The sequence below is a fragment of the Gavia stellata genome, chromosome 6 (assembly GCF_030936135.1).
Source record: "Gavia stellata isolate bGavSte3 chromosome 6, bGavSte3.hap2, whole genome shotgun sequence".
Taxonomy (NCBI): Eukaryota; Metazoa; Chordata; class Aves; order Gaviiformes; family Gaviidae; genus Gavia; species Gavia stellata.
Window position 1 is genome coordinate 22,168,522 of NC_082599.1, and position 15,775 is coordinate 22,184,296.

Sequence of the window (15,775 nt, forward strand, 5' to 3'; positions counted from 1 at the left end):
TACTGCTGAGCAGGGCTCACACAGCACCAAGGCCTTTTCTGCTCCTCACCCCACCCCACCAGCGAGTAGGCTGGGGGTGCACGGGAAGTTGGGAGGGAACACAGCCGGGACAGCTGACCCCAACTGACCAAAGGGATATTCCATACCATATGACATCATGCTCAGTATATAAAGCCGGGGGAGGAAGAAGGAAGGTGGGGACATTCGGAGTAATGGCGTTTGTCTTCCCGAGCAACCGCTACGTGTGATAGAGCCCTGCTTCCCTGCAGATAGCTGAACACCTGCCTGCCGACGGGAAGTGGTGAATTAATTCCTTCTTTCGCTTTGCTTCTCCGCGCAGTGTTCTTTTGCTCTACCTATTAAACTGTTTTTATCTCAGCCCACGAGTTTTCTCACTTTTACTCTTCTGGTTCTCTCCCCCACCCCACCTGGGGGGAGTGAGTGAGCGGCTGTGTGGTGCTTAGTTGCCAGCTGGGCTTAAACCACGACACTGCTCCAATTCCTGGTTGAAGTATATCTTGTGACAGATGAAGTCTGTCTTAGTGGATCCTGAGTATTATAGATTTTCTTTACTACTAACAGTGGTGGAGAGCCAGACTAGTGCTGCAGGATGCAGCTCAACAGACTGGCACATACCTCCAGCGAGACAGCCAGGTAATGTTAGACTTCAGGAGATGCTTTCCAAAGCCAGCACATTTATTTTGCAAATGAGGAATGGACCAAAAGCCATGGCATTGTCTGCAGCAACAGTACAATATACAGATGTAGGAAAACGAGGAATCTGGCAGGGTTTTGCTGAGAACTTCCAGTTTGAGGAGCTGCTCTTCCTGCTAACTTTTCCTATGGAGCCTATGGAGTCACAAAAGCCAACAACATGAACTGTGCTAGAGCCTCAGCTATATAATTGTTGTTACTAAGAAAGTATTTTGTTCTGCGTTATAATCTATAAGAAATGAATAGAGACATTTTCAGCTACCCATTTTTGCTTAAAACTAACCACAAATTGAATAGAACAGATAAACAAACAATTCCAATATAAAGCAATATCTCCTCTGGCTAACTTCAGTTCCTAGTCTCCTATGTTGCCTAACTAGTTGAGTATAGAAATAAGTAATTTAAATTGTGTCTTGTCACTTTCACTCTAACATTTCAGAGACATAAGCCATGTCTCCAGCTACTGAAGGGTATATGAGGACATGTGAAATCCAGAGTGAATACTCCATCTCGTGGCAGATCATTATGTTCCCTGTTGACAAATATGTACTTACAAAATCAAGATTGTATAATTCTGTTAAGACTATTGTATAATTCTGTTAAGACTATTGTATAATTATGTTAAGATTGAAAATGTAAAAATAGATACTTTTCCCCAGAATTAGAGCAGAAATATTTGCACATGTGTATGTGGTGGTAGAAAGCAATGACAGTTTGAAATCCCTAATTTGCAGTAACACTTCTCCCCATGAAAAAAAAACCCAAAAAACACAAAAAACCGAAACACCCTAAACAAATTAACAACAAAATCAACTTCCTGGAATATAAAAACAACCCAGCACATTGAATTCTGACACAAATTCTTCACAGCTTTCATAGAAAATACAGCAAAATGGAATCACTGGATTAGTTAATCTGACTTTCTGTGTATTATAGGTCTTCAAGTATTGATCAAAGACTCTATTACATACGCAAGATATTGTGGCCTTCCAAAACTAAAATCTATGCTCCAAGGAAAGAACGTGTTGTGCCACCTTAATTCTCCAGAGTTATGTTTGGCTAGCTATCCCTTGATCCACACATAAATAAAAAGAAAATCAATCATCAAATCATTCTCTGGTTCAGTTGCAAAACCAGCATTGTCCCTCATTCTACAGGAGAAGCTAGAAGCTCTTGAAATTACTTGGATCATATCAATATCAAAGTATAACACTGAATCACCCCAAGTAATCAGAAAGTCAAAGAACTCACAAAACCTAACAATAGTTCTTTGAGTATTGGGAACACGGCACCAAAGTATTCTTTTCCTGACAACCATGTGAACAGACAATGACAGTTCTGAAAAGTCCTGGAAAAAACTCAATAATAGAAAAATACTGCCTTGAAACTATTTTATACATGTAGGTTGCTATCCTTAAAGGCTTAAAGAAATACTGTTCTTTGTAGGTTCAGATTGTTTTAATCTCTTAGTTCTCTAAGAAATCATCATTTTCCTTCAAGAACTTTTGCTTCACATCCACAAAGTGCTTTAGGAGATATCACAGGTAGTAAACACCAAAAATAATTTAGTTTATTCTCCAGTGATATCCATTGTGGCAACACATCAGGCTACATCTGTATTATTGGACCCTCATCTGCATTATCAGACTCAAGCATGTTTTCAGGTTCTCTGCAGTTTGCTCTAGCCATATACCAACTCCCTATCAGGGTAAGATTAACAAACACTAGTCCCTCACCTATACTCTTGTTTCCATGGAAAGGAATTATAAATTTGCAGATTAGATGGGAGCTTCAGCATACTGGGAAAAGTGAGTTTGCAGGCAGACTGAATGCTTGCAAGCATTTTGCCTCTGCTTCTGACCACAGCTAGGACCTTTATCAAAGAAAACTTCCATGCTTCAAAAGGAGAAATCTATTATTAAACACCCATGCATTGACAAACAACTCTAAAGAAGTCATCACACTATCGATGCCACTAGCTAACTTCTCATGACCTAGATTAATTTTCAGAATAATACGAAACTGAGAAGTTTATAGAAAGTCTGCTACGTCACCTGGACATCCATTTTCCTGAAGCACACTCTGTGAGACTCATATCAAATGAGATGCATAGGGTACAGCACTGCACTCACAGATTATCTCTTCCTTCTCCATGGTGGAACACACAACCAGAATTCACCATTACTGCGAGTAGCAGCCAACTGGTTAAATTTGTTTTAGAGGTAAAAAGTAATGGTGCATAATCGTTGCAAACTGAATCCAAAGCTTGACTCTTTTGTCTTTCATTTTCAAGATCTTCTTTAAAGAAAGTACTAAGCCAACAGAAATGTACATGAAAATCATCCAGATGTCTGGTTATATTTGAGGGACAGCATATCCCAGCCCATCCCCACCCCAAGCCTTGCTGTTTAACATGTGATTGAAGATGAAATATCAAGACATACAGGCAGAAGAAAAGAATTATTTACCCCCAATATCACACAAAGTAGAGCTTCAAACTTGGGACTCATTCCAAGTCTTTGCTACTTTTCATTCCCGTTATAGCTATGGTCATCTGTCTGTGGGTAGAAAGCTGTGCCCACCGTTTTAGACACATACAATTGTGTTTCAGACACTCATGATCTTCAGCTATAGTCATCACGACTATAGCTCATAGCTAAGAATGTCCAGAAATAGCGGCAGCCGGTCCTAAATAAAGTAGCTGTCTACTAAGTGTCAGAGGTCACCATGAATACACCAGACTACTACCCCACTGTCTACACTGACTCCCCAAAGAATAGTGCAATTCAAAAGCCCTCGCACAATCTTTATTGGTTTTAGAACCACTTGCTTGATTCCCTAAAATGGGCACTGAGACATTGATTAAAAATTGTGAGAATAGCCATCAAGAGACAGTCTCATTTTTAACACTATATTTATCCCAGGAATCTCATATGAAAAACATGACAAGGACATTTATAACAGAGACGAGGAGAATGCCGTATGATCTGTTTGTGATTAAAGTCTCTCAGATATCCAATACTTGGACAAAACTATAAAGTAATATACAAATCAGTATTCAGTCAAAATTTTGTAGTCAGCATGATCAGCTTAACACATTCTTTCCCTTGTGGTAAGCAATATTAGTGATTTTTGATAAGCGATATATTTTTGCCTTTAAATGTTATTCTAAAAGAAAATGAGTAAAACAAGAATCAATTGGTTAATAACAAATCATTTATCTCAAATCTGTTACTACCCATTACTAGACCCCTTAACCTCAGCTGAAAGAGTTACCGAAGCTTATGAAAAAATAAAGCACAAACAAGAAGTCAAATAACCAACAGAACCTTAAATTCAGTGGTCTCCAAGAACATCAGTGCTCTGATTATGTAAAAGATTCCTGGGGGGTGGGGGGGAACTAATTTAGAATTAGAAAAAAAAAGAACATTTATAAATCTCAAGGAAGAAAGTTTACCTTACTAAGTTTTAAAATCATCAGGATCGGATTGTACAGGCAAACTAATATAAACAGGGTAGCTGCAGGAATTCAATATGACTTTTTCTGATAAAATCTGATTAAAGATAACCATAGAAACATTTTCAGTAATGTAAGCAATCTATCACCACTATTTTATCTGCTGTGATCTTGCTTCTACAGACAGGACATTTTTTAACTTAACTGAAACAAAAGTAAAACAGCTACAAATTACATTCTGACTAACTGAATTCCCCTTCCTATCTCGATTAGACATAATGTTATTCATTTCATGCTCCCTTACTAAACAGCTGATATTTACAGCCCTAGAGCACATCACGTATCAGTGCAGGTGAGTTAATTTCTATGTACGTAGTCTGCAAGATAGTTGGGATGAAAAAGGTGCCACATGCATAAAATTACTGTGGATGTATATTTTTCATTTGGATAAGTTGATGTCTTCATAAACTTCTCCTCCTCTATATACGCTTAAGCCTCCCCTCCAATATCTGCATCCCAGAGACATAGCGCTGCTCATCGTGTGGCCAGACACATCACCCCTCTATGGCATCATCTGGGGACTTTCTGCTGAAGGCAATACAAGTAACAATATATGTAACAAAGCACAATGAAAAATAACATGAAATATGAATATGTAGAGGTGTCAGAGGGAACAAATTTTCCACTTACATCCTGGAATAAAATGACTCCTAAGAGGAAATAAAAAGACCGAGTGTTTTCACAACCTTCCAGTAGAAAGATCAGCTACTATGAGATGTGAAAACATGGTGCTCAGAACATTTGGCTGATGTATTAATGAGAAGTGCTAATCTGTCTACACCAGTGTCTACATAATCTTTGTAAAGGTGGTAATAGCTACGTTTCTGCTGGACAGTAAATTATATGTCTGACATTCCCGCTTAAAATATACAGTGATTTTTAAAAACCCAGAGAGAAAAAGGGTTCCAAAGTAGTGCCTCACCAACAGCTGTTCATGACACAAAAGATAGTTCCAGTAGAGTAACTGATGATGTATATTTTGCAGTCTAGTTGTCCAAACCATTTCAATGAAAAACATTTAAGTTCTGATTTTGTATAATATTTTTTATTCTACTATACTGTAACTGTCTACAAAGAGGGCTAAGAATTTTTCTGCCAATTTAAGGTAAAGATAAGATAATAAGCAATTTCATTACATAAAACTCACTGCTCACTGGTCTTGCTACTAAAATGTTTCCTTCTGAACTAATCCAAGAGCTCATAAAATATAGAAAATAAAATTATTCTGAACACTTTAACTTCAGTCTCTTCCCTTACTTTTCTCAGCCGTTAGAATTTGGAGCTATCAGCACACTTTCTGAACCAGCTAGACACCTCAGTAGCAGTGACCACCTGTTATTCCTCCTATTCACATGCTATTGCTACTCCAGGCTTGCTCAGCACTCTCTGTCCATCACATGAACACTTAGAGAAAATAAGCCTGAACTGATGCTACATGTCTTGAAGTCAGTAAGAAACACTACAAAAAATATAATCTAAATTTTATAACTTTATACACTAATGAGTTCTGAAAGAGTCCTAGTTCTTTGAACACCTTCTGTACAAAAAAATCTTGCATTACACATTCATCACAATAAATGCTATGTTTTATAGCAATGAGTAAAATCAGTAAGGTGCCTTGGCAGAGATACAGCTGATTTGGATATCTGACATCCTGATATCATTTTAATGACATCTGCCACTAAGACAAGCAAAGTTAAAAGTTTTTTTAAAGATTCCAAATAATAAAATTGACTTCCCTTTTTTAAAATACAGAACGGTCACTTCATCTAGAAAAGAGTAGCCTTCTTGTAACTGCATCAAGACCTAAAGGCTAATTTCACCTGCTTTTCAGGAAGACTTTGAGGATTTTATCACAAAAGATACAAAGGATTTCCTTGTGGGGTTTCATTATTACTATTATTCTATAGTAGAACCTGCAGCCATACTGTAGACTTATGTTATTCACTGCATTTTTATACTGTAAATTGGGAAAAATGGAAAGAGGAAGAAACTTAGATTACTATCTGAAGCACTAATGAACCTTTCCCTGGTGATACCACAGCCCGTTTCTGCTGGTGCTTTAAAATAGACATTGACAAATTGGAAAACAATCAGGAAAGAGTTGTAAAAAGTAGTCTAGATTTGGGAAAGCTATTTTAGATTGAGACTTTTTTAAAAAGTCTGTTTAATGCAGTTTAAGGAAAGTTATGGTCCAGAGTGAGCTGTCTAATCAGAAGATGTTTGACAGCAGAAAGCTTTCTGTGTTGGCCAAATGCACCCCCTCTTCCCCGCCAAAAAAGCCGACTGAGAAGACAAGCATGTCAGCATTTCCTCAGTCCTTTTTGTGAGCTAAGATTACAGAGAAGAGGAAAGAAGCAGGAAAGACAGTGCAGTAGGAGTTTGAGTAGAAGGGGAAAGATGAGAGATGGATTATTGGTTTTAATATGCTAATATAGGATGATGAATAACTATTGATTTGATACTAAAGTTCTGCTTCTCTTATTAAAATAATCCTACTATTTGACCCAAGAGGGAATAGAATTGCTTATCATCTCCAGTATTCATAAGTCTTCATCCTTTCTTAAATTAAAATTAATTCACTAATCCAACATATTTTCTTTTCAAACGATTGTACAGGCTACACCATATAACACAGGACACAGGAACTTTTATCCCTTCTTCTCTCTGACCTTCCTGAAGCTTCTTTTTTCCAGTAATCTCATCTTTCTCCTGCTTATTCAAAAACTGTCTGTATTTTATCCTTCTCCTGTTTTTTTCAGCCCAGTATGGAGCCTGAAGCTCATTCCAGCTCTGCTGCTGGGGAGACTTGTAAATGAGAGCATCAAAGACACTCAGGACTGTAAAAAAGGAGGGTAGTAGACACTGTCTGCAAGAGGTAAGAATGAAGTCCAGAGAGTCAAACATGTTGCTGGTCAACATCTGCTTTTCATATGTCAGTTCATGGAAACTTTAATAATCTAGGGGTAAACATACTGGAAAGCAGGATAACTTTCAAAGACCTGAAGGTTGCTGGAAACTGGAGGAGCATAGGAGGGAAAAGCCACTTTATGCTTGCTCAGCTCTCCGTCTCCTTCGTGGGTATCTGTTACTATTCCTTATGATAAAAAGGATTCCTGGATACAATTTTTTGTCTAATTCCATACAGCCAATTTTAGGTAGGATCAAGGAAAATACAAAATGAAGAAGGGGAGAGAGATTAAAATAAAAAGCATAGATATTTCTGCATCAATTTGACTTACTCATTTCTCATCAGCTTCTTTGAGTATCTTTTCGCTTGCATCCTTAATGCTAAATGACTTCCATACCAGCTAACTAATTTATTCCCTTTTTGATTTCTTATTACTTTCATGAACACACACTTCAGAGAACTGTGCAGCCCATGGCTAGAGTGAACCAGCTATTGCTGTCTTCAGAGGGAATTGATGTAGGCCAAGCTACAGCAGCCATGCTGAGTCCATGCCATGCCACATCAATCATTTTCTCTTGGAAAGAAAGGGAACAGAGATTCAGTACCTGCACTCCGCCAAGTTGGCCATATTTCCTTTTTGTTGGATACATTATTTTCCCTTTTGGTTCTCATTAAAGATCAAGACAAGTTTATGCAAAATGACTGCACACACTTGAGAATCAACAGCACTGTTTGTCATAAGGCAAAGGAGTATTTTTGTGCTACTGTAGTTATGTACTTACACAAAGGAGAAAATTGGAGTTGTTCCTAGGTGGTTCCTCATCTGTTATTGATTAGAAGAGCATGTCTTTATGCAAAACATGTTGTAAGTCCAAACTTCATACTGAAATGAGTGTAACATGTTAAAGTCATGGTAGAAAACTTCTCAGAAGTAACATTCTAGCTGCTGTTGTGCACACCACTGTAGGAAACTCCTAGAGGCCTCTTGGGCCAGCAGTGTGCCGAGGTGGCCAAGTAGCCCAACAGCATCCTGGCCTGTATCAGAAACAGTGTGGCCAGCAGGAGTAGGGAGGTGATCGTGCCCCTGTACTTGGTGCTGGTGAATCCGCACCTGGAATCCTATGTTCAGTTTTGGGCCCCTCACTACAAGAAGGACATTGAGGTGCTGGAGCGTGTCCAGAGAAGGGCGACGAAGCTGGTGAGGGGTCTCGAGCACAAGAAGTCTTATGAGGAGCGGCTGAGGGAACTGGGGTTGTTCAGTCTGGAGAAGAGGAGGCTGAGGGGAGACCTCATCGCTCTCTACAATTACCTGAAAGGAGGTTGCAGAGAGGTGGGTGCTGGTCTCTTCTCCCAAGTGACTAGCAACAGGATAAGAGGAAATGGCCTCAAGTTGCACCAGGGGAGGTTTAGGCTGGATATGAGGAAAAAGTTCTTTACTGAGAGAGTGGTGAGACACTGGAACAGGCTGCCCAGGGAAGTGGTGGAGTCACCATCCCTGGAGGTGTTCAAGGAACCTGTGGACGAAGCATTGTGGGACATGGTTTAATGGACATGGTGGTGTTAGTTGATGGTTGGACTTGATGATCTTACAGGTCTTTTCCAACCTTAATGATTCTGTGATTATGTGATTCTCTGTCACAAGACACTTCATAACTCAGCATTTAGGATTATTCTGATGCTACAATGGTATTTCATAGAGCTAGTTTTACATATAAGCAATGAAACCATTAGTCACAAGCTTATACAACTTATTATAGAAAAGGTTATGTCCTTAAAGAGTTTTTGTTCCATCATCTATTTTCTACTACCTATTTTCAAAAGGCACAGTAGTTTCAGAAACCGTTATCGTACACTCTTGTCAGACATAATAGGATAAAAATGGCCCAGGGGCTGACTCTTGAAAAATTTTTTTCTTATAGTTTCTTGGAATAAAAACCAACCAACGAAACACTAAGATTTCTTCCTTTATCAACTTTCAAATTTTGTCATAACTCTGGCAACACTTAGGGTTAGTCTGTTAGGGAATCAAGTGTGAATTCCATTTGAAAAGTAAAAAATAAATACAATTCTGTTCCTTCATTAAAGGTGATGAAACTGAATGAGTTGAAAAGGATGAAAACATCAAAGGCAAACACAACGATATCAGTTGATTAAGTACATCTTTTTATTTTGAACCTCATGTCACGCAGGATATTCACACTGATTTTTAAGTTCTCATGCTTCAGCTTGGCAATACATTGATTACTGCAGTTTAAAGTTGAGGCCATAGGTTAAAGGTATAAATGGTATATCTACCCACCAAGTAAGAGAGAGGAAAATAAGATCCATGCATCTGAGGATGACCGAGCAGATTTGGGAAAAAAAAAAAAAAAAAGATTTTTTTGAATTCTTACACTAATGGACTTACTTAAACTAAATTGTTTATCAAAATAACAACATATGGCCCTTCCATTTCCACCTTCATTTTTGTTTTACTGGCCTTTTCCACTTCTGTATTGTAGATAACATTTTAAAAATGTCCTAAAAGAATTCAAGAAACTTCAAGAGCAGCTTCTGTTCAGGTCTTTTGAGGCAAACCGCTTCCCTCCTCCCTGTAAGTAAAGATGGAGTTTTAGTAACTTCTCAATAAAATGTCGTATAAATTATCTGTAAGATTTTTAGATTTAAGAATAAAAATTGATTTAATTAAAAAGAACAGTATTGGGGGTCTTGACCTATCCCAATTCTAGAGTTACTTTTGAGGTTTGTCTTGTCATATCCACACATCTTTTTAAATAGCAGGTGGACAATGATATACCCACCAGCATTCTAGCAAGGAAGTGCTAGAAAATGTTCTCACTAATTTGATGTAAAGCCTATAGAGAGGAATGTAATTATTTGCAAAGCAGGCACATAGTGACAGTGGCAGAAGAAAACTTCTTACTCTTCTTCTCCATTTATAAAGCAAGGAAGCCTTCCTGTAATAACGGAAGGTGGAAAAAAGCTTATATTAAACTTCACTGAATGAAGACAATGGAATAGTATCATAAGGATTAATTTGTAAAACACTAGGTGAAGTTGGCAGAGCTGACAGCTTCATACAATAAGAGAATTACGCCATCACCACCAAAATCTGAGGGAAGAGAGAGCATAAATGAGCAGTAGCTCCTCTCATTTGGCACTTTCCTTACAGCAAAACCAAAATATTTGCTTTTCTTTGACAACTTAACTTTGGCACAGATAGCATCATAGGATCATAGAATCATAGAATATCTCAAGTTGGAAGGGAACCGTAAGGATCATCAAGTCCAAATCCCTGCTCCTCACAGGACTACCTAAAACTAAACCATATGACTAAGAGTGTCAACCAGGCTTGGTGCTGTGACAACTTCCCTGGGGAGCCTGTTGCAGTGACTGACCACCCTCTCAGTGAGAGACTGACCACCTTTTTCTAATGCCGAATCTGAACTTCACCCTGACACAGCTTCATTCCATTTCCTCGTGTCCTATCGCTGGTCACCAGAGAGAGGAGATCAGCACCGCCCCCTCTGCTGCCCCCCTTCAGAAAGCTGTAGAACTGCGATGAGGTCACCCCTCAGCCTTCTCTTCCTGAAGCTGAACAAACCAAGTGGCCTCAGCTGCTCCTTGTAAGTCCTGCCCTTGAGACCTTTCACCATCTTGGTTGCCCTCCTCTGGACACACTAATAGTTTGATTGTCCTTCTTATATTGGGCGCCCAAAACTGCACTCAGTACTTGAGGTGGGGCCGCACCAGTGCAGTGTAGAGTGGGACAATCACCTCCCTTGACCTGGTTGCTATGCGGTGCTTGATGCACCCCAGGACACGGTTAACTCTTTTGGCTGCCAGGGCACACTGTTGACTCATGCTCAACTTGCCATCAACCCAAACCCCCAGATCTCTTTCTGTGGGCCTGCTCTCCACCCTCTCGTCCCCCAATTTGTATGTATAACCAGGATTGCCCCCTCCCAGGTGGAGAATCCTGCACTTGCTCTTATTAAATTTCATATGGTTGGTGATTGCCGAGCTCTCTAGTCTATCCAGATCTCTCTGTAAGGCCTCTCTACCCTAGAGGGAGTCTACAGCTCCTCCTAGTTTAGTATCATCAGCAAACTTACTTAATGTAAGACCATTTATAAAAACACAGAAGAGAACCGACCCTAAAATTGAGCCCTGATGAACCCCACTGGTGACTGGCTGCCAGCCTGATGTAACCCCATTTACTCTTTGAGCCCAACCCATCAGCCAATTGTTCACTCACCGTATTATGGACTTGTCTAGCTGTGTGCTGGACATTTTATCCAGAAGCATATTGTGAAAGACAATATCAAAAGCTTTACTAAAATCCAAAAAACCCACATCTACTGGCTTCCCTTGATGATAGGCATCTAATGCAACCTACTGCTTTAGCAGCATCAACACTGAATTCAGACCTTGCTGTAATAAGCATCTTCAAAGTCAGAAAATACATTCCAACCTGCTTTTCATTTTTAAATCAAAAGCATTGGCATCAAATATAGATAGAAACTCCATTCAGCACATGAGGAGATATACCCGCACAGCAAAAGAAACATCTTCTTTAACTAAAGCCCTTGCAAGTGACTCTCCTTTTCTTTCTTTGAAAAATTAGATGAACTTGCGTCATCATTGAATACAGAGACAAAGCTTATATGAGGGCTGTGCCAAAATTTACCTAAGCAATGATAGGCAAGATCCTGTAGCACTGTGAGAACGCAGTTCACAATAAGTGAAGGAACTAGAGACATAAACACCGGTAGAAAATGTTTTACTTTTTTAAAAATTATTTAATAAAAGGAGAAAAGCCACCTACTTGACATTCTGCATCCAAATGTTTCACCAAGGCCCCATTGGCTGCAAGCCAGTTGTCAGACAACAGACAGCTATCAATTGTTTCAGTACGAGCAACTTTCTTTTCTAGCACAAAATGTTTTTCTAGCAAGAAAATGTGAGGACTTTTATTAAAATAAAACTGTATTTTTGTTTCACATTATAAACACTGGCATAGAAACCTGGGTTTTGAGTAAAATGCCATTAAAATCCTTTTAAACTTCCTACTTTGTGTTTACTGCCAAAGATAATATCCTGAGACTGTTGAGTGATAACAGAAAGCCCTTGTTCCAAATAGCAGGCACGTGGGACAATGTGTAAACAGGATTAGTGGCAGAGTGTTACCATTGCTCTCTGGAAAAAGTGGAAAGGTATGCCAAAGCTGAAAATGCAAAGCTTTGTGTCTTTTTGCTGCATGTTTCTATATAAGAATTTTTCTAGGAATGTAACCCAAATATCTACCAAGCACTTTGGGTTTTGTAAAGTACGAAAGTGCAATAAGTTTAAAAATAATCCAAGAAGTGCAGGCCAAATTAATCCATCCAGTAATACTCACCCTTTGATTTCCAGCAAAGCGTGCAAGAAATTTTAGCTGGATGATCAAACTGATCCTTCTATATTGCCCTTCACATTTCCAGTATCATTACAGAAATCAGTTATATTTTATCTATGCATTAATTCCCATATTTTCTAAGACATAATGTATATATACTGTTAGAGAGAAACTATTGAAGGAATTAATAAATGGATGCATTTGTAATGTTACCCAGCTTCCCTTAAATCCAATGAAAATGTTTCTAGATTCTGTTATGGAATTAAAAAGAGCCATATTCAGGAATTTTAAATCTATAAAAGCTTGCAGTCAAACACCTAAAATTAATCTTCTGGTTTGCTAGCAGCCAATGAAACACAATACACGTTCAAGTTAAAGTGGAAGAAGGACCAAACAAGTGGTCTCACTGCTGAATTTTCCAGTGTTCAGTGCAAACACCAAGTTGTTCAGATCAGTATTTATGGCACATTTTGCAATGGGATCAAATATTTAAATTTACATGTTGAAAATAGGTTCCAGGATAAATATTAGAGTCTCTCAAAGCCACAACATGTTGAATACATCTCTCTCTCGGTAGTAAAGGCACAGTAACAAGAAACTATTGCAGTCTTGCATAAAGAAATATTTGTTGTATAGAGAGTAATTGCAAGTTTTCCACTATGCAATGTATTATCATCAGTGTGACACTGAGTTTAAGTCTGAGAACACTGAAACTGTGCTGTTGACAAGGGGTAAAAAGTATTCTTGTGTGCTACCTGAAACTTAAGACCACTAGGTGGTAGAGTATTTCACAAGAAGCTGCTTAATAGAAACTGGTATCAGGCCCAGAGCAGAGGGCAGAAAAAACCTGAAGCATAGCTAACAGAATAATGCTTTGGTGCCTCAGACTATTGTGTGTGTTACAGCAAGCAGATTTAGGCATTCCATTCAGGAAGAGCAGTAGAGAGCATGAACATGTATTAGAGAAAAATCATTAAAAGAAAATTAAATAAGTGCAAATGACAAGTACATATGTAAAAATAAAATGTATGAAAAAGGAAAATGTGGATGCACATATTGTGATCAGACTGCAATTTAAGATCACATTTGGATGTATTCTGTGTGCTGCAATTACCCTCTCATATGACATTTGAATTGAAAGAAAATTTGAATGCAGGAAATCAATTCTAACCATGTATCTCGAGGAAGATTTCTTTACGAATAACCTTATTCATGTTCAGACAAAACATGAATTCAGTAGGATTTCCTGAGCTGAGCTGATCTCCCACTGGCTTCAGTAGAAGCACTTGATCTGAAATCTTGCAAGCCCCCCCTCATCTCCTGCCCATGCCCCCACCGTCCATCAGCTTCAGCTAATGAGGATCACCCGGGTGCTGCCAGGCCGTCCCATGTGTACATATGAGCCAAAGCTGCCCCTTGAGGATTGTTTTCCCTTGCTCTCCTCTACCTGGATAACAGTTTTCACAGAAGTCATATAAAAGGTGGTACCTATCAGGTTTTCATCACTGCCAAATTGTTGGAAAAGAAATAGGCTCCAAAGTTAATAGGCAAGAACTGACAGGTTAACAGACAGTAGGAGATTCAGCTGCTTAAACACTGGTGTCTAGTGTCATTTTTACACCCTGAGCAACCATGATACCCACACAGGACTAGCAGATGTGACCCAGGACCTATTGGACTCCATTCTCTTTTGGAGTGGCAGTTAGAAGCCAAATGGGAAGTGTTAAGGTATTGAAAATTACACTGAATGCTTTGGCAATTGAATTTAACCAGCAATGTGAATATGTAAGTCTTGTTTCTCTACAAAATCAGGCTTAAAAAAGAAGAAGAAATATTTAATACATCAAGGAAGAAAAAAATCTGAGAAGCACTAAAATTTTCCCATCTGAATGAGAAGATAACCAAACCATTTTTTGTATGGCCCATCAGATTTTTACTTTTTTTTCAGATTAATGTTGGAAAAATAACAGGACAATCCATAGTTTTTCTTTATCTTATTGCAAAATTGTTTTACATTTCTGGATGCATTTCCAAGTACCAAACATTGTTCTATCTAGGTTTCAGTCCACTTTCTCTTTTTTATGTGACTACATTTCTATAGAGTACAACAACCATTATTTTTAGTTCTTCAGTTCTCTAAAATGCAACATCATCAAATGAAAAACTGAGCTATCATTATCTGCCAGCTATCTCATCCAGTGACTAAATTCATGATAAAAATAGCCAAATGGTTTTATATATGATAAAAAGGAGAAAAGGCAGTTTGCTTATAAGATAAAAAGAAAAAACTATGATAAGTCAATCATGAGCACAGGAGATGAGAGCTAATAACACATATAGGTGTGATGAAGACTGACATGCCCATTACCAAAGTGGAACAATTTTTATCAGTAAAAATATTAAGCATGATGGCACAAAACAAAAAATTGACTAGACTTTATAGAACATGGAAATTCAGGGGCTTCAAAAGGATTATTAAAATCTGCTGCGAACCAAATCCTCCATGAGTAAAAAGAATCAGAGAGATTACGCACGAAAAAAAATTACTAACTTATCCCTTCTACACCCATGCAAAATACAGCGAGATTATTTATAAGTAAGAAATAGTAAAAGAAAGAGTGAAAAAGAATAACCATCTGCAAATTGCTGCAGAAGAAAATGACAAAAGTAGAAGATAATTGCTCAGCAAATACAAACCTCAGCATTGCCAATTAGCGAGCTAGAACTTGAAGAAGATTCTTTTAGCCACAGATGTACCAGGTATTAATTTATTGGACAGTATTTTAAGAAGTTGGTCATCTACTGCTGATCATCTTATCAGAAGCTGCAATAGGTATTATTTTTCTCTAGCATCTTCGTGGGCCTTTGATTCATATTTATATTGGATGACGTAGTGAGCAGCAAGTCCTCTATCTTCAGAGCAGTACTTGAGCTCTCAGAGGAAAAATGACAGAGTCCCTTCTGCACTGCCACCGTGCACCAACGGATTTCCACAGCACTGTGGCTTTTGAGATGGTTAGTGAGCCACACACCAGCAGATGGAGGCAATATTAAGAGCTTAATTCAGCTTCAGAGACGCATCCAAAATCAATGTTTACCATTTTGTTCATTCCCATTCATACACTGAAAACAACAGAGCTGGACCACTGTATCAAATAATACCACAATACTTACACCATACTGATGATTTATACCACCTCAGACCTTTTACTCCTCTTTTCAGATTTTATACTTT